Source organism: Bidens hawaiensis, unplaced genomic scaffold, assembly GCF_021521415.1.
Source record: "Bidens hawaiensis isolate Kalapana, Puna unplaced genomic scaffold, B.hawaiensis_p1.1 tig00016786_1, whole genome shotgun sequence".
NCBI classification, from domain to species: domain Eukaryota; kingdom Viridiplantae; phylum Streptophyta; class Magnoliopsida; order Asterales; family Asteraceae; genus Bidens; species Bidens hawaiensis.
The window spans coordinates 331,898-352,939 of NW_027492546.1; positions in this window are offsets into that span (position 1 = coordinate 331,898).

Below are 21,042 nucleotides of genomic sequence, written 5' to 3' on the forward strand. Positions count from 1 at the left end.
ATCATCATTACACCTAGATATGAAAAGATTACAATCCCCCTAAAGTAAGGGATTGTGTTCCCTAAATCTTGCCTATAAATATGTAACCCAAATTATCACCCAAACACACTTCAAACTTCTCTCTTAAAACTGCAAATTGCACTAATCATCGTCCAGGCATCCGTTTGATTTTCAATTCCGTTCCTGTTACTAGGTAAGCCGAGATTATAACCCTGAGATCTACTTTCCAACCCTTATATTCTCCTATTTCTTGATCTTAATATATATACTTGTTATTTATATCGTATTCTAGACCTTCAATTCCGAGGCCAACACCAAGAAAACCCGAATCTCGATTAAACCCTTAACAAGAACCACAGGTGAGTCTCACAGCCCCTATTTTCACTGTTTTCACTATTTTTAAACTGTTTTCGGGGCGAGGGACACGCACTGAAATAATGTTTTATCATGGTATACTTACAAGCTATGCAAGCGATTATGTGTTTAAATTATGTTTCATGATGAGCAATGCAAACGGTTATCTATGGTTTTCGATGTTAGTGCACCAGGTTCGAGCAAGTGATCACTTTACCATTGGAACTCTAAGGGTATGGACTGCTGGTTTGATCCGCCCACTCGTAGGGGTCGCACCTCTTACACAGACGAGTGCCTAGCATGTCACGGGGCAGTACTATGGGATTGAGCCCGCTCGTAGAGGTCGCTCCTCTTACGCAGACGAGCGCCTTGTTTTCCGGCACAACGTCCGCGCGTAACCCGCGGGACGGTATTATTCGCTCGTAGTGGCAGCGCCACTTACACAGACGAGCACGGTACTCAGAAATGTTCGCGCGTAACCCGCGGGACGGATTTATCAGAGGAAACGATATCAGAACTATGTTTTACTAAGCATGTGTTTCAATGATGCTATCAGAATTATGTTTTAGAATGATTTCTATCAAGACTATGATGCAATACGATTTATCAAGTTACTAAAACTTGTGAACTCACTCAGTTTTTACTGATTCAAATGTTTTACGTGTCTTTCAGGAGATAACTAGGTAGCGCATGGAGTCCACTTAGAGCACCTCACGCTGAACATCTAAAACTAGCTTTTTGGAAGATTTTAGTTCTATCCCTTCGATGTGCGCGGTTGTTCCCGCCACGCAAAGGGGATATGGCGTGGAAATCTTCAACAGTTTTTATACTTGGATGTTTTTATGTAATCTTTAAACAATGTAATGTATTTGATTTTAAACATTTCATGCGCAATGAAAATCTATCTTTGAATGTTTTGCAATGGCCCGTGCTTAATTATCAATCCCCACTCGCGCGCGCCCGGCTGTTTCCGCCGTTCAGGGCCAGGTGTGACAGATTGGTATCAGAGCACTGGTTATAGCGAACTAGGAAAAGAAGTTTTAACCTAGACTATAACCGTCGGGGAATCGCATGAAGTATTTTTCAAGGAAAATATTTTCAAAAGAAAAACCACACACACTTAGGAACACGGGTCACACAATGTCTAGTGAACCTTAAGGATAAAAACACTATGTGCTCATGGTACATGCGCTAAGTTTGTTATATTTTCTCTTTTTTTTAAGAACGAGAATGCCTCCAACCAGAGCCAAGGGAATTACCATGACACCCGAGGAACTCGCGGAAATAATCGCGCAGGCGATCGCGACACATGAGGCCAGCAAGGCCGAATCTAGTCAGGGTCGTCAGAACGAGACCCCAGAACCCGAATCAGGAGCCTTGGACAAAGGGTGCTCCTATAAGACATTTATGGCCTGTAGGCCTTGGCCATTCAAGGGTACCGAAGGGGCCATTGGGCTCTACAACTGGATTGACAAGATGGAGACAGTTCTCTCCATTAGCAGATGTAGTGAGAACCAGAAGGTCCTTTACGCGACCTGCATGTTCCAAGAAGCAGCTTCGTCTTGGTGGAAGCTTCAAGTGAAGACTTTGGGGCGAGAAGTTGCTCTTCACAAGACCTGGGAGGAACTGAAGGAAATGTTGATGAGAAAGTTCTGCTCTCGCGCAGAAATTCAGAGTCTGCAACAGGAATTCTGGAACCACACCATGATAGGAACGGATATCGACGCCTACAACAACCGGTTCAACGAGCTTTGCCAGTTGGTGCCAGACATGGCAAACACGGAGGAAAAGAAGATCGAGAGGTATATCTTTGGGTTACCTCCTGTTGTTAGGGTTCCGCTCAACGCCGCAGCGCCCCCAACCTTTGATGAGGCGGTAGCGCGGGCCATCACCCTTACAAGGGATACGGTCCGTGCGGGTATGTTGACTACGCGCGGAAACGAGCAGCGAACCTCTGACTTCAAGAGGAAATGGAACTCTCACCACCGAGGGTCCGACTCCAAGCAGCCACCGTTCAAGAAGCAGGAAAGCGCAAGGGTTTACGCGATCCAAGCCGCGGAGCCATCAAGGAAAGGATACAGCGGGCCTTACCCATGGTGCAACAAATGCAAGTTTCACCACGAGGGTGAATGCGCGAGCGTCATGTGCGCCAAATGTAACAGGTCAGGGCACAAGACGGTGAATTGCCGTGCTAAGGAAGCTGGAGCCAGTGACAACTGCTACGCATGCGGAAAACCAGGGCATTTCAGTCGGGATTGCCCACAAAAGGGAAACCAAGCTCGCGGGAGAGCTTTTGTGATCGGCGCAGGCGAAGCTAAAGAAGAGCCGAATGTGGTAACCGGTACGTTTTTGCTTAACGGCCATTTTGCATCTGTCTTATTTGATACTGGCGCTGACCTAAGTTTTATATCCGCTGAGTTTAAAGACTCCCTAGGCTTAGCAACCAGTAGGCTAGACCCACCTTATACTATAGAACTAGCCAATGGTAGGCAGTTATGCGAGAACGAAAGAACTGAACAATGTGTAATAGTCATGGGATGTCACGGGTTCAATATTAACTTGTTGCCAATAGACTTAGGAAGTTTTGACATTGTGGTAGGTATGGATTGGTTAGTCGAGAACCACGCGGAGGTTATTTGCCATGAGAAGCAGGTTCGGATCCCACTGTTGAACAAAGAAACCTTGGTGATTCAAGGGGAAAGAAGGGGAGTTGCGACGAAACTGATTTCGTGCCTAAAGGCGCGCAAGTGCCTAAGGAAAGGGTGCTACGCCTTCCTGGCGCATGTAGTAGAGAAGGAAGGAGATGAGCGAAGAATTGAAGACTTACCAGTAGTGCGCGAATTTCCAGAAGTTTTTCCTGAAGATTTGCCCGGATTACCGCCGCCGCGACAAGTCGAATTTCGTATTGATTTAGTCCCAGGAACTGCGCCAGTAGCTCGAGCGCCTTATCGATTAGCTCCATCTGAGATGCAAGAGCTATCCAATCAGCTACAGGAACTATTGGATAAGGGTTTCATACGCCCAAGCTTCTCACCTTGGGGAGCTCCAGTACTGTTTGTAAAGAAGAAGGATGGTTCCTTCCGGATGTGTATTGACTACAGGGAGCTGAACAAGCTGACAGTCAAGAATCGGTACCCCTTACCGAGGATTGACGACTTATTTGATCAGTTGCAGGGATCCAGTTATTATTCGAAGATAGATCTACGGTCAGGATACCACCAACTTAGGGTCCATGAGGAAGATGTGCCGAAAACAGCCTTCCGAACTAGATACGGCCATTATGAGTTCTTAGTGATGCCTTTCGGGCTAACTAATGCGCCGGCTGTATTCATGGATCTGATGAACCGCGTGTGCAAACCATACTTGGATAAGTTTGTGATTGTATTTATAGATGACATTCTGATTTACTCTCGGACCAAGGCCGAGCATGAGCGACACCTGAGATTGATTTTGGAATTGTTGAGGAAGGAAAAGTTGTACGCGAAGTTTTCCAAGTGTGAGTTTTGGCTTAGAGAAGTTCACTTTCTCGGTCACGTTGTAAACGAGAAAGGAATACACGTTGATCCTTCCAAAGTCAAGGCCATCGAAAACTGGGAAGCGCCAAAAACCCCAACTGAGGTGAGGCAATTCCTAGGACTAGCTGGTTACTATCGACGCTTCATTGAGAACTTCTCCAAGATAGCTCTACCTCTGACCGCGCTAACTCAGAAAGACAAGAAGTTTGTTTGGGGCGAAAATCAGGAAGCGGCATTTCAAATGTTGAAACAGAAGTTATGTAGTGCGCCAATTTTGTCTCTGCCCGAGGGGACGGATGACATCGTCGTTTACTGCGACGCTTCACATCAGGGACTCGGATGTGTCCTTATGCAGCGAGACAAAGTCATAGCGTATGCCTCGCGCCAACTCAAGGCCAATGAAAAGAACTACACAACGCATGATCTGGAACTTGGAGCGGTTGTCTTCGCGTTAAAGATTTGGCGCCATTACCTCTATGGTACAAAGTGTATAATCTTTACGGATCACAAGAGCCTTCAACATATATTTGATCAAAAGGATTTAAACATGAGGCAACGAAGATGGGTGGAGTTGTTGAATGATTATGATTGTGAAATTAAGTACCACCCTGGAAAGGCGAACGTGGTAGCAGACGCGCTAAGTAGGAAAGTGCGAATAAAAACGCTACGAGTCAAGGCTCTAAGGTTGACCATTCGCGCAGATCTCTCTACCCGCATCCGAGACGCTCAGCAAGAAGCCTTGAAACCAGAGTTTGTTAAAAACGAATCCCTTGGGGGTATGATTAAGAATTTGGAGATCAAGGAAAACGGCACTCGATATTTTGCTAACCGCATATGGGTCCCTCTCAAGGGAGGATTGGGCGAGCAAGTATTAAACGAAGCTCACAAGACGCGGTATTCCGTACATCCTGGCGCAGACAAGATGTACCAAGATGTTAAAGTGCTGTATTGGTGGCCCAATCTTAAAGGCGCCATCGCGACGTATGTCAGTAAGTGCCTGACGTGTTCGAAGGTAAAGGCTGAATACCAGAAGCCGTCGGGGTTACTTCAGCAGCCAGAAATTCCCATGTGGAAGTGGGAACAAATCTCTATGGACTTCATCACCAAACTGCCAAGGACACCTGGGGGTTACGACACGATCTGGGTTATTGTAGATCGGCTAACTAAGTCAGCGCACTTCCTGCCGATCAAGGAAACCGATAAGATGGAAAAGTTAGCCCGATTGTATATTCGAGAAGTAGTTTCAAAACATGGAGTCCCAGTGTCCATCATTTCTGATAGAGATAGTCGGTTCACCTCAAGGTTTTGGAGATCGTTACAAGGGGCTTTAGGTACTCGTCTTGACATGAGTACGGCATATCATCCCCAAACGGATGGACAAAGCGAGCGAACAATCCAGACATTGGAAGATATGCTGCGCGCGTGCGCAATCGATTTCGGAGGTAGCTGGGATACTCATCTCCCATTGGTTGAATTTTCTTACAACAACAGTTATCACACAAGCCTCAAGGCTGCGCCGTTTGAAGCTTTGTATGGGCGCAAGTGTAGATCCCCACTGTGCTGGGCTGAAGTGGGTGACAAGCAAATGACTGGTCCAGAATTGATCCAAGAAACAACAGACAAGATTTTTCAGATACGGAATCGCCTTAAGACAGCGCGCGACAGACAGAAGAGCTACGCAGATGTGCGAAGGAAACCGTTGGAGTTTCAAGTAGGGGATAGAGTACTTTTGAAAGTCTCTCCATGGAAAGGAGTCCCCCGTTTCGGCAAGCGAGGAAAGTTGAATCCGCGCTACATTGGACCATTTGAGATCCTGGAAAGGATCGGTCCGGTTGCTTATAAACTCCGTTTACCCGCCGAACTCAGTGGAGTTCATGATACGTTTCATGTGTCCAACCTCAAAAAGTGTTTATCTGACGAAACGTTGATTTTACCGTTGGAAGAGATTCACATCGACAAACAACTGCACTTCGTAGAAGAACCTATAGCAGTAACCGATTGGAAAGAACAAAAGTTACGCAGAAGCAGAATCAAGTCAGTAAAGGTTCAATGGAACTCAAGGTGTGGGCCTGAATTCACTTGGGAAAGAGAATATCAAATACGCAAGAAATACCCACACCTCTTTCAGAACATGGCTTCTGCCAGCGACGTCTCCTAAATTTCGGGACGAAATTCTCTTAACAGGGGGAAAATGTGACACCCGGTAATTTCCCAACCCTATAAACTAAGTAATCAACCTAATAATTAGGTGATTGTGAATATTATGCGCGCTAAATTAGAATCAGCGCGGGCACGTTATGTGCGCCCTGCGCGAGCGCGCTATGTTAGAATCAGCGCGGGCAATTGTTATGTACGCCCTGCGCGAGCGTTTTGGCTTTATGTTTTCATGTAACTTAACTTTATGTTGTCTGATGGGTTGACCGTCCCGCATAATGCTAAGGCGGGTGCATCCTAAATCGTTTATGCGCGTGCGGAAGGAGAACTAACCTCCCCGCATGGCGGGAACATTGAGAGTTAGTTTGTCTGAAGCTCCAAGATGGAATTGACTTCAACATGACTGATCACTATGTTGAAATACCAAGACCACCTGGAGAATCTACAAATGAAACTCAATGTCCCTGACTGCGAGAAGCAGCAAAGAAATGTCCTTCACGCAGAAAGCTATACGCTGAAAGCTATACGCAGAAAGCTATACGCGCAGAACACTTAGCCTAATCTCCATATATAAGGGGATTATTCCCGCCCAAAAAGGGAACAGTTGCGTGTTTCAGAGATTTCTACTTTTTAACTGTACACTGACAAAGCACCTGAAAAAGCATACTGTAACATGAAAAGTCAACTGTCAGCCTGTCACACCCTCAAAATCCACTAACGGAGTTTTACCGTCAGAGGGTGTGAACTGGCAGGATCGGAATCATCAGTTATAATCAAACCATAAAAACGTTTAAATGCAAATAAGTGCGGAAGCGTAAAAACCTTAATTCAAAAGCTGCGTCACGCAGGACGACTTAAAACCAAAGATAACTGTTAAAAGTATGTTTGCAAAATAAAAGTGTTTTCATTTAATGCATGCTCCTAAACCGCGCGCCCGCCTCGGCTACCTGAGAATAACATACTAAAAGTGTCAACACAAGGTTGGTGAGTTCACAAGTTAAATAAGATAAATCGTTTAGCGTTTTGCGTAACCTCGTTACGACGATTCAGTGTTTTGCGTAACCACGTTACGACGTTTAAGTGTTGCGTAACCACGTTACGACGTTTAAGTGTTGCGTAACCACGTTACGACGTTTAAGTGTTGTGTAACCACGTTACACAACGTTTAATTGTTTTGCATTACCAGATAGTGTTATGTCAAATTATATATCGATAGGTAGCTAATCTATACAACAAGTATCACTAAGTGGTTCGCGACCGAAGCTGACTGTTTATCAAGTGCCCGTCACCAGGTCAATTCAGACCATGGTAAGTGTTAGCCAAAATTACACCCACTCAACCTCCAGTTGAGCTTAACGTCGGGTGGGGTTTGTCAAACCCAGTAGTACTACTCAACAGTGACTCGCTATTCCAAATATTAACCGGTCCGATGTGTGGGACTTCAAATGTTACGTTTGCCGCTTAGCCCTTTACAAGTGATATATAATTTATAACAAAATCTTAAATATGCGTTTATCTCAGAAAATATGTTTATCGGAGTATGTTATCTCCCCCAAGTGAAAAACGTTTGAAAACAGTTCAAAGAGCGGGGTAAGTGAAACTCACTGTTTGCGAAGACTATCCCGATCTATATCACCAAGTGATGCGCGTCGTAGAAACTCTCTAACGTTCTAAATAACAAAGAGATTTTCTAAGTATCGGTACGTTTAACGAGTCTCTAGACTCGGCACATAATTCCTATGCACGTAACAGATTTCGTGTTTCGTTTGTGAGTCGTGTGTGACTTACACAAGTACAATTGTGATACGATACATGAGTGAGCAATTACTTTCGTGTCACGTACTAATAATGCATATCACTAGCAATTTCTCCCCGTAAGGGCAATTTGGTCACACACAACAATTAACTATCAATTATTCCCGTAAGGGCATTTTGGTCAACAAACAAAGACTAACTAACCATCATTCCCCATAAAGGGCAATTTGGTCAATTCATGGCAATCAACTAACAACTATTCCCCGCAAGGGTATTTTGGTCAAAATACAACAATTATATAAAAACTATCATATTTCATGCAATCCTACACCATTCAGCAGCTAGTTTCGTTATGACAGAATTTCTACTTGAAAGATTGCACTAGTTCACTGATTATAACGTCTCAATTAATTCACCAAAAATTACCACAGAAGCATACATATCTCAGGTTTCCAGAACATATTTTATCTTATCTTTATTCCACATATTTTTCTTATAATGACCAAAACATTACAGCAAACTCTTATCAGTCAGATTCATGTGCAACAGAATGTTATTTGCAATTCCCGTTAAAGGAAAAATCCAATAAATGCAAGACCACTTGGGTTTGGTTCCTAACTCAATGAGTCAACTTCCAGAAGTGGAACCAACCCAATTGGTCTCGTAGTTCATGAGATATAACATTTACAACATAACCTAACAGCAGGTCTAACAGCTCAGCTTTGCATCACGTTTTTATAAAATCATAAAAGTATACTTCCACTTATCCAAAAATTACGAATTTATACTTTATAGAAACTAGACTCAACCTAGTTTACTGCAGTACCCACAATCTCAATCAATTTTCACGTTTACACTTCGTTACAGTCAGTTAAACATCGTATATACATTCTGTCCAGAATCTGTTCACATCAAAACTCAACATAATAACAATCTATGAACTATCATGCATCCATATAACCCTCTAGACACTATAACTACTATCCATGCATATCAATCACACCATACATACAAGATTAGGGTTTGTGTTCTAATTCAAATCGAAGACAACAATGAATCATGCAACAACATCAATCTAGTTATCAATCCATAATCCAACTAACAACAAGCATATTAATCACCTACATGCACATGATCGGCCGATTAGGGTTTACACACAACCCATTAAACATCAAAATTAAACAACAAAGAGGTAAGAGGTGATCAAGTATACCTTCCTAGCACCTAGTTCTTGGATTAATCTCTTGATTTGATGTGTGTATGTGTGATCTTGGTGGACGGCAGCCGTGAAGAACAAGGAGAGAGAGAGAGGCGATCGGGTGGGGGTGAATGGGTTAGGGTTTTGTGAATAGGTTATATTTATAATAATACAAGTTACACTCTAGCCCCTAATCTTTCAAGTGTTACATCTCTAGCCTAAACTAGTTGGTTCTTGTTTCTTGTTTAACATTCCACATAACAATCAAGTAGCACACATATATCTAACACATAATAATCACATAATTAGTGTTTTGACGTTTGTCGTTTATTTATCAATCGTTCGCGTCAACTCGTTTGCGTTTCGGTGCGAATCCCGAAAGACTACACATGTAGTAAGTGTTAAGCGTCATTTAAACCCTAGTTTAAATGTAATGAAGTGTGCGTTATAGATTCAACGATCTTAAAGTTTGAATTGACGGAGTTGAGTTAACGGGGTTAACCTGAAATTGACGATTGTCACATCATTCCCATGTTAAAGAATTTTCGTCCCGAAAATTTGAGTCAAGTCGTGATGAGAGCCTGAAAAAGTAAGAAAAATTTTCAGTTTGTCATATCATCCCCTAGTAGAAAGAAATTTCGTCCCGAAATTTAGTTCATACCTCCGGTGATGTTTGACGGTTTGCCGGGTTTCGCGGTTTTCGGTGTTTGGTTAGCCCTTCAAAAAGGTGAGGATACTTTTTCATCATGTGATCCTCGCGTTCCCATGTGAACTCCGGTCCACGTCTCGAGTTCCAACGAACCTTAACGATTGGAATTTTGCTGCGTTTGAGCGTTTTGGTTTCCCAATCCAAAACCTCGACTGGTTCCTCAATGAACCGTAACTGTTCATCAACTTGTAGTTCCTCCAACGGGACTACTTGGGTTTCATCAGATAGGCATTTCTTCAAATTTGATACGTGGAATACATCGTGTACGCCACTGAGTTCTGTTGGTAGGTCCAGTCGATACGCCACCGGACCAATGCGCTCAGTTATCCGGTACGGACCAACATATCGTGGGTTGAGTTTGTTTCGCTTACCAAAGCGAACCACACCTTTCCAAGGTGAGACTTTGAGTAACACCCGATCGTTCACTTGAAATTCGAGAGGTTTTCGGCGCTTGTCGGCGTAACTCTTTTGGCGATCTCGTGCTCCTGCCATGCGATTTCGGATTTGAACAATCTTTTCCGAGGTTTCGAGTACCAGTTCCGGACCAGTGATTTGGCTATCACCCACCTCTGCCCAGCAGAGTGGTGATCGACACTTCCGTCCGTACAGCGCTTCAAACGGTGCTGCCTTAATACTTGCGTGGTAGCTGTTATTATACGAAAACTCTACCAAGGGTAAGTGGGGTTCCCAACTTTTTCCGAAATCTAAGACGCATGCACGCAACATATCCTCCAGGGTCTGAATAGTCCATTCACTTTGCCCATCCGTCTGAGGATGGTATGCTGTACTCATATCGAGACGGGTGCCCAGTGCGCTTTGCAGCGACTTCCAAAAGTGCGAAGTGAAACGAGAATCTCGATCGGAAATGATCGAGACAGGCACTCTGTGTCTAGACACCACTTCCTTCATGTATACTCGAGTCAGTCTTTCCATTTTGTCTGTTTCTTTAATCGCTAGGAAGTGTGCCGATTTAGTCAACCGGTCAACGATCACCCAGATGGTATCGCATCCCGTCGGTGTCTTAGGCAAACCCGTAATAAAGTCCATAGAGATGTGTTCCCATTTCCACATTGGGAGTTCCGGTTGTTGCAGAAGGCCAGATGGTTTCTGGTATTCTATCTTGACTCTGGCACAAGTCAAACATTTGCTCACGTAGGTGGAAATGTCGGCTTTCATGTTCGGCCACCAGTAAAGTGCCTTTAAATCATGATACTTTTTATCTGAGCCAGGGTGGATAGAATATCGGGACTTGTGAGCTTCGTCCATCACTAGAGTTCTCAACTCTCCGTATCGTGGAACCCAAATCCGGTTCTCAAAATATCGGACCCCGTCCGATCTGGTTTCAAGTTGCTTGCTCATGCCCCGCATGAGTTCCGATGGAAAATTATCACCTTTCAAAGCTTCCAGTTGCGCATAGCGAATCTGATCGGGTAAGCTGGCATGAATCGTGAGTTGCAATGCTCTCACCCGTCTGGGTTTATCCGTTTCATTTCTGCTGAGGGCGTCGGCCACCACATTGGCCTTGCCAGGGTGGTACTTGATGGCACAATCATAATCTTTAAGCAGCTCGACCCAACGACGCTGTCGCATGTTCAGCTCCTTCTGATCGTAGATATGTTGGAGACTCTTGTGGTCGGTGTAAATGGTAAACTTGGTACCGTACAAGTAATGCCTCCATATCTTAAGAGCAAACACCACAGCTCCAAGTTCCAAATCATGGGTCGTATAGTTCTTCTCGTGAACCCGTAGTTGTCTAGAGGCGTAGGCTATAACCTTCTCGAGTTGCATCAGCACACAACCGAGACCTTGTATAGATGCGTCACAGTGTACCTCAAAATTTTCCGTTCCCTCGGGGAGGGCTAAAATAGGGGCGCTACAAAGCTTGGTTTTCAACAGTTGAAAAGCGGATTCTTGTGCGTCACCCCAGTTGTACTTAGTGCCCTTGTGAGTCAAAGCGGTGAGGGGTTGAGCAATCTTTGAAAATCCCTCGATGAAACGCCGGTAGTAGCCGGCCAGTCCTAGGAATTGTCGCACCTCAGTCGGAGTCTTAGGTGCTTCCCAGTTTTTGATGGCCTCTACCTTACCGGGATCGACATGGATACCATTCTCGTTGATCACATGTCCTAAAAAGTGAACCTCGCGAAGCCAAAATTCACATTTCGAGAGTTTAGCATACAGTTGTTCCTTCTTCAGTAGTTCCAGAATTATCCTTAAGTGCTCTTCGTGGTCAGTCTCGTTCTTGGAGTAGACGAGAATATCATCAATGAAAACAATCACGAACTTGTCGAGGTACGCCTTGCATACTCGATTCATGAGATCCATAAATACGGCTGGTGCGTTGGTTAGGCCAAAAGGCATAACTGAAAACTCGTAGTGACCATACCGTGTTTTGAAAGCCGTCTTTGAAATATCTTCTTCGCGCACTCTCAGCTGGTGGTAACCGGATCGTAGATCGATCTTCGAGTAGTAACTCGATCCCTGAAGCTGGTCGAACAAATCATCAATTCGGGGTAAAGGATAACGGTTCTTGACCGTCACCTTGTTCAACTCCCGGTAGTCGATGCACATTCGGAAAGTCCCGTCTTTCTTTCGGACAAACAAGACAGGGGCTCTCCATGGCGATGAGCTAGGTCGGATAAAACCTTTATCCAACAAATCTTGCAACTGAGTGGACAACTCCTGAAGTTCCGCCGGTGCGAGTCGATACGGGGCTCGTGCTATGGGTGCTGCACCGGGTGTCAACTCGATTTGGAATTCGACTTGACGAATAGGAGGGAGTCCGGGCAAATCCTCCGGGAAAATTTCCGGAAAGTCTCGTACAACAGGTATATCTTCAACTCGTTTCTCCTCCGCGGATTTCTCAACAATCTGCGCCAAAATTGCCGGATGACCCTTTCGTAAATACTTCTGTGCCTTCAAAAGGGTAATGACGCTGGTGGTCATGCCGCTTCTCTCACCTCGGACCGAAATGATCTCGCCGGAAGGGGTGGTAATATGGACTATCTTATCATGGCATATAATCTCCGCTCGGTTCTCGGATAACCAGTCCATGCCGACAACGACATCGAAACTACTAAGCGTGAAAGGAATAAGGTCGATGTCAAAGACATGACCTGACAGTTTCAACTTACATCCCGCAAGTATATGAGTTGTTACTACAGTTTTACCGTTAGCTAATTCAACAGGAAACTTAGCGTCTAACGGGGTTGGAGTAAGGTTTAAAAGTTGGCTAAAAGCTTTTGACACAAAACTCCTATCAGCTCCAGTGTCAAACAAAACAGAAGCAAAACAATCGTTTACAGGGAACTTACCAGACACCACATGCGGATCATTGCGGGCTTGACCCGATCCAATCACGAACGCTCTTCCTTTGCCATTTCCTCCACCATTACTGCCACTTCCATTACCCCCATTATTGTCATTCTGTTTCAGCTTGGGGCAATCCTTCCGGAAATGACCTTCCTGTCCGCATTCAAAACATCCCTTAGTCGTCATCGGTGGCTTAGGAGCACCCTTCGCCGCAAGGTCAACTCTACATTCCTTCGCTTGGTGACCTATCTTTCCGCATCTTTGACACTTGACACGGTCACACTGACCAACATGATGAAAGTTGCACCTGTTGCACTTTGGATATTTCCCAGCATATCCGCTCGAAACCTGCCCGCTACCGTTGTTGTTGTTGTTGTGATTCTGAGTGTTGAAACTCCGAGTAAATTCGGGCTTACGGTAGTGGTGTTGCGGTGGGAGGTTTGAGGATGAAGATCTGGTGTTGTCAAACTTTCTCTTCCCGCTGTTCGGGTTGCTGTTGTTGTTACTGTTGCTGACGTGGTCATTACTCGGGTTGTCACGGGCCTTAACAGTCGAACCCCTTGGTGGTAACGCACCCTGGGTCACAGCCTGATCCGTCAGTTTGTGAGCTAAACGGATCGCTTGTTGGATCGTGGCTGGTCGGGAAGACGTCACCATGCCCTGAATCTGTGGTGCTAACCCATCAATGTACAACTCTATTCTCTTGCTCGGCGGATCCACCATCCGCGGACACATCACTGCCAACTCGTGCGAACGAGTAGTGTAGGCTTCAATCTCCGAACCCACCATCTTCAACGACCAAAACTCCGATTCTAACTTCGCAATTTCTTCCCTCGGACAGTACTCCTCTCGCATCATGTTTTTGAACTCCTCCCAGTTCATCGCGTTAGCCAGTTCCAATCCAAGGATCTGGACGTTCGAATTCCACCAAGTGAGGGCGGAATCCTCAAGTGTCCCAGCAGCGAATTTGACTCTACTGGCAGGGGGACAGTTACACATCTCAAAGGCCGACTCGGATTTCTCAGCCCAACGCAGGAAGCCTATAGCTCCCTCAGTGCCCTTAAACGTACTGGGCTTGCAGTCAAGGTAGTTCTTGAAGGTACACGTTCCACTCGGACCTCCAGTTTGATTCTGTACGTGTGCGGCTAAGGCGGCCGCAACATGGTCATTCAGCAGAGTTTGGAGTTCAGCTGCAGTCATGCTGATGTTACCACGTCCTCGTCCAGCGTTTCTTCCAGCCATTTCCTAGAATCACCGTATAAAATGTTAAACATGAATTTTTCTTTCATATACAACACACCATACATGTAATAAAAGATAGGTAAGAAAGAAAATAAGAAACAACATCGCATCACAACCACATATTAGTCTAAAAAAAATTCATGATTAAAACCATTGTATTCGCTACAAAGTATTTCCAATCAATCCTTAAAATCATAGAAAAATAATAGTTCGGATGGAGACAACCCCTTCATCTAAGTGTCATCATTACTAGATGTCGTCATCTGAGGACACCTCTGAGTGTGCCTCCTCCTCAGCCGGTTCTTCTTCAGGTTCTTCTTCGGGTTCCTCCTCGGGATCTTCCTCGGGATCTTCCTCAGGCTCCTCTTCGGGATCTTCTTCAGGTTCTACTTCAGGCTCTGCCCCAGGCTCGGCCTCAGGCTCTGCCTCAGGTTCGGCTGCGTTCTGAGCAAGTTGCATTTGTAGGATATCGCAACGTTCTAACGCTATTTCGGTTCGGGTCCTTGCTTCTTGGAGTTGCTCTTTCAAGTCTATCATTTCGGCTTGCATCTTCATCATAACCCTCATCTGTTGATCACTAGCCCCTTGCATATCTTTCATTGCCGCCGCCATGCGGGCCATCTCCTCCTTATTCTCGGTTTCGTCTTTTAACAATCTGGAAACGTTCTCTCTTGTGTAGCGCATGTAACCCACATCACGCTCCAAACAAGAAACGACAGCTGCGAGAACTCGCTCTACAGGTTCGGTTATGGGTGGTAGGGTGTTGGGATAAGCAGGATGGTTCGGGTGAGGCAACGGGGGAACTTGTTCGCGATAGACCATACGTCTGATCATGTTGGGGTACCAATCCCAGCTAACGTTGTTTTCATACAGGCCTCCGGATAGGCGGTACCTCTTCGGTGCAGGAGCTTCGAGTTCCGGGACTACACGGGGTGGCGAGGCAGTAGGTAACTGCGGTTCCTTCCCGTGAGCATGCGTCATCGAATCGGATGATGATGAGGGTGGCGTCGACATTCCTACAGGTAAGCCGTGTATATGCGCGCGTATGAGTGAAGGAGGTAAAGAAATAAGATTTCAAGACTACACAAACCTATGCAGTGCGTATCATTATAACTAATGGGTCGTCGCGGTTATAGTCTAGTATGCATGCAGCTTCTAGTTCGCTATAACCAATGGCTCTGATACCAATCTGTCACACCCTCAAAATCCACTAACGGAGTTTTACCGTCAGAGGGTGTGAACTGGCAGGATCGGAATCATCAGTTATAATCAAACCATAAAAACGTTTAAATGCAAATAAGTGCGGAAGCGTAAAAACCTTAATTCAAAAGCTGCGTCACGCAGGACGACTTAAAACCAAAGATAACTGTTAAAAGTATGTTTGCAAAATAAAAGTGTTTTCATTTAATGCATGCTCCTAAACCGCGCGCCCGCCTCGGCTACCTGAGAATAACATACTAAAAGTGTCAACACAAGGTTGGTGAGTTCACAAGTTAAATAAGATAAATCGTTTAGCGTTTTGCGTAACGAGTAACCTCGTTACGACGATTCAGTGTTTTGCGTAACCACGTTACGACGTTTAAGTGTTGCGTAACCACGTTACGACGTTTAAGTGTTGCGTAACCACGTTACGACGTTTAAGTGTTGTGTAACCACGTTACACAACGTTTAATTGTTTTGCATTACCAGATAGTGTTATGTCAAATTATATATCGATAGGTAGCTAATCTATACAACAAGTATCGCTAAGTGGTTCGCGACCGAAGCTGACTGTTTATCAAGTGCCCGTCACCAGGTCAATCCAGACCATGGTAAGTGTTAGCCAAAATTACACCCACTCAACCTCCAGTTGAGCTTAACGTCGGGTGGGTTTGTCAAACCCAGTAGTACTACTCAACAGTGACTCGCTATTCCAAATATTAACCGGTCCGATGTGTGGGACTTCAAATGTTACGTTTGCCGCTTAGCCCTTTACAAGTGATATATAATTTATAACAAAATCTTAAATATGCGTTTATCTCAGAAAATATGTTTATCGGAGTATGTTATCTCCCCCAAGTGAAAAACGTTTGAAAACAGTTCAAAGAGCGGGGTAAGTGAAACTCACTGTTTGCGAAGACTATCCCGATCTAGATCACCAAGTGATGCGCGTCGTAGAAACTCTCTAACGTTCTAAATAACAAAGAGATTTTCTAAGTATCGGTACGTTTAACGAGTCTCTAGACTCGGCACATAATTCCTATGCACGTAACAGATTTCGTGTTTCGTTTGTGAGTCGTGTGTGACTTACACAAGTACAATTGTGATACGATACATGAGTGAGCAATTACTTTCGTGTCACGTACTAATAATGCATATCACTAGCAATTTCTCCCCGTAAGGGCAATTTGGTCACACACAACAATTAACTATCAATTATTCCCGTAAGGGCATTTTGGTCAACAAACAAAGACTAACTAACCATCATTCCCCATAAAGGGCAATTTGGTCAATTCATGGCAATCAACTAACAACTATTCCCCGCAAGGGTATTTTGGTCAAAATACAACAATTATATAAAAACTATCATATTTCATGCAATCCTACACCATTCAGCAGCTAGTTTCGTTATGACAGAATTTCTACTTGAAAGATTGCACTAGTTCACTGATTATAACGTCTCAATTAATTCACCAAAAATTACCACAGAAGCATACATATCTCAGGTTTCCAGAACATATTTTATCTTATCTTTATTCCACATATTTTTCTTATAATGACCAAAACATTACAGCAAACTCTTATCAGTCAGATTCATGTGCAACAGAATGTTATTTGCAATTCCCGTTAAAGGAAAAATCCAATAAATGCAAGACCACTTGGGTTTGGTTCCTAACTCAATGAGTCAACTTCCAGAAGTGGAACCAACCCAATTGGTCTCGTAGTTCATGAGATATAACATTTACAACATAACCTAACAGCAGGTCTAACAGCTCAGCTTTGCATCACGTTTTTATAAAATCATAAAAGTATACTTCCACTTATCCAAAAATTACGAATTTATACTTTATAGAAACTAGACTCAACCTAGTTTACTGCAGTACCCACAATCTCAATCAATTTTCACGTTTACACTTCGTTACAGTCAGTTAAACATCGTATATACATTCTGTCCAGAATCTGTTCACATCAAAACTCAACATAATAACAATCTATGAACTATCATGCATCCATATAACCCTCTAGACACTATAACTACTATCCATGCATATCAATCACACCATACATACAAGATTAGGGTTTGTGTTCTAATTCAAATCAAAGACAACAATGAATCATGCAACAACATCAATCTAGTTATCAATCCATAATCCAACTAACAACAAGCATATTAATCACCTACATGCACATGATCGGCCGATTAGGGTTTACACACAACCCATTAAACATCAAAATTAAACAACAAAGAGGTAAGAGGTGATCAAGTATACCTTCCTAGCACCTAGTTCTTGGATTAATCTCTTGATTTGATGTGTGTATGTGTGATCTTGGTGGACGGCAGCCGTGAAGAACAAGGAGAGAGAGAGAGGCGATCGGGTGGGGGTGAATGGGTTAGGGTTTTGTGAATAGGTTATATTTATAATAATACAAGTTACACTCTAGCCCCTAATCTTTCAAGTGTTACATCTCTAGCCTAAACTAGTTGGTTCTTGTTTCTTGTTTAACATTCCACATAACAATCAAGTAGCACACATATATCTAACACATAATAATCACATAATTAGTGTTTTGACGTTTGTCGTTTATTTATCAATCGTTCGCGTCAACTCGTTTGCGATTCGGTGCGAATCCCGAAAGACTACACATGTAGTAAGTGTTAAGCGTCATTTAAACCCTAGTTTAAATGTAATGAAGTGTGCGTTATAGATTCAACGATCTTAAAGTTTGAATTGACGGAGTTGAGTTAACGGGGTTAACCTGAAATTGACGATTGTCACACAGCCACCCTACCCTCACCAACCACAGACCTGCATGTCCTGTCCAAATCAAATCAAAATCTTTTATCCACTCCTCCACTTTTAAATAAATAATAATAATTTCCATACTTTATCATCATTACACCTAGATATGAAAAGATTACAATCCCCCTAAAGTAAGGGATTGTGTTCCCTAAATCTTGCCTATAAATATGTAACCCAAATTATCACCCAAACACACTTCAAACTTCTCTCTTAAAACTGCAAATTGCACTAATCATCGTCCAGGCATCCGTTTGATTTTCAATTCCGTTCCTGTTACTAGGTAAGCCGAGATTATAACCCTGAGATCTACTTTCCAACCCTTATATTCTCCTATTTCTTGATCTTAATATATATACTTGTTATTTATATCGTATTCTAGACCTTCAATTCCGAGGCCAACACCAAGAAAACCCGAATCTCGATTAAACCCTTAACAAGAACCACAGGTGAGTCTCACAGCCCCTATTTTCACTGTTTTCACTATTTTTAAACTGTTTTCGGGGCGAGGGACACGCACTGAAATAATATTTTATCATGGTATACTTACAAGCTATGCAAGCGATTATGTGTTTAAATTATGTTTCATGATGAGCAATGCAAACGGTTATCTATGGTTTTCGATGTTAGTGCACCAGGTTCGAGCAAGTGATCACTTTACCATTGGAACTCTAAGGGTAGGGACAGCTGGTTTGATCCGCCCACTCGTAGGGGTCGCACCTCTTACACAGACGAGTGCCTAGCATGTCACGGGGCAGTACTATGGGATTGAGCCCGCTCGTAGAGGTCGCTCCTCTTACGCAGACGAGCGCCTTGTTTTCCGGCACAACGTCCGCGCGTAACTCGCGGGACGGTATTATTCGCTCGTAGTGGCAGCGCCACTTACACAGACGAGCACGGTACTCAGAAATGTTCGCGCGTAACCCGCGGGACGGATTTATCAGAGGAAACGATATCAGAACTATGTTTTACTAAGCATGTGTTTCAATGATGCTATCAGAATTATGTTTTAGAATGATTTCTATCAAGACTATGATGCAATACGATTTATCAAGTTACTAAAACTTGTGAACTCACTCAGTTTATACTGATTCAAATGTTTTACGTGTCTTTCAGGAGATAACTAGGTAGCGCATGGAGTCACACTTAGAGCACCTCACGCTGAACATCTAAAACTAGCTTTTTGGAAGATTTTAGTTCTATCCCTTCGATGTGCGCGGTTGTTCCCGCCACGCAAAGGGGATATGGCGTGGAAATCTTCAACAGTTTTTATACTTGGATGTTTTTATGTAATCTTTAAACAATGTAATGTATTTGATTTTAAACATTTCATGCGCAATGAAAATCTATCTTTGAATGTTTTGCAATGGCCCGTGCTTAATTATCAATCCCCACTCGCGCGCGCCCGGCTGTTTCCGCCGTTCAGGGCCGGGTGTGACAAGTATAAAACTACCCATTAGCGCAGAAGAAAAAACCACTGAGTCGCATAAGCACTATGGCAAATTAACTTTGGTTCCCGCGTGGGGTGTACAAGCTTTCGCGGGTTAGTCCCGGCTCCCGCCAGCCCCATACGAGCTCCGGTGTGCCAACACCAGCATCCGCGAGTCAACTCTGAGTTCCTGTGTGAAAACCGCGGTTCAAGAGAAATTTCTTACGGGACAACCATATGGGTTAAATACATCTTCCGCGGCCAGCAAAACTCCTTCACATCATTTCTGCTTTCCGCAACTGCATGCATAACTTTGGTCTATTTTGGCTTCCGCATGCCGCAAGCAGGTTATCCGCGGGTTGATTACACCATCTTGGCAGGTCATTTTCTGTCTTCACAGGCGGTTCAACCTGGCTTCCGGTATGAATCATAACTGCTCCGCCATGCTTCACCTCATGCCAACGATAAAAATTCCGGAGTTTGGGATAGACATATTTTGCTTCGATTTAATGATATCTCAATCTTCAAGACAAAAGATCAATCAACCGTCAACCATCACGTGTTGCAGATATTTATAGAAAGAATGGAATTAATTTTCAAATTTTCAAAACAACTCTTCTAAGTTTGAGATCATATTTATTATGATCTTAAATAAGGGTTTTAATATGTTGACATTTTACCCTTCTCGGGTCTCCAACAAGCATAACAATTGATGAAGCCAATTATCAAGGATGTCTCTCGTTAGAGGCGTGGAATCCTCTCAACAATGTAAGTGAATTTCTTCACATTTTAACCAACATACCATTATAAAACGCGTGGAGTGCTTAAGTCATGTCTTGACACAATTTCCATTTTTATTAATAAACTAATATTACATACTAGTTTATGAGATGAAATGGAGATGTCATAAATTTTACTAATAAACGTATGTATTACCAAATCTTTGAGACGATTATTAGTAAATATGACTATGAGCGGTTATTTAATTTTATATGACATCTTAAAACAACAAATATCATTTTTGTAAATGATATAAAAAGATGTTTATACTCGTCCGCGCATGTGATTAAAACTTTATTAACAAGTTTATTATTACAAGTTCAATGCTACTAACATTATTCAGCAGCAATGAACTGGGGGACCATCATAGTATATCACCACTACATTAGCGCGTGTCATCTTTGGATGGAGGACGTCCAAATAACAGGCTAATGCCAACGCCAGTGCTACAGGCTAATGCCAATGCCACGGCTACAGGCTAATGTCAACGCCACGGCTACAGGATAATGCCAACACCAGTGCTACAGGCTAATGCCAACGCCAGTGCTAAATTGAGGATGGGAACCTTATAAAAAACCTTTATGGCCACACGCCGAATT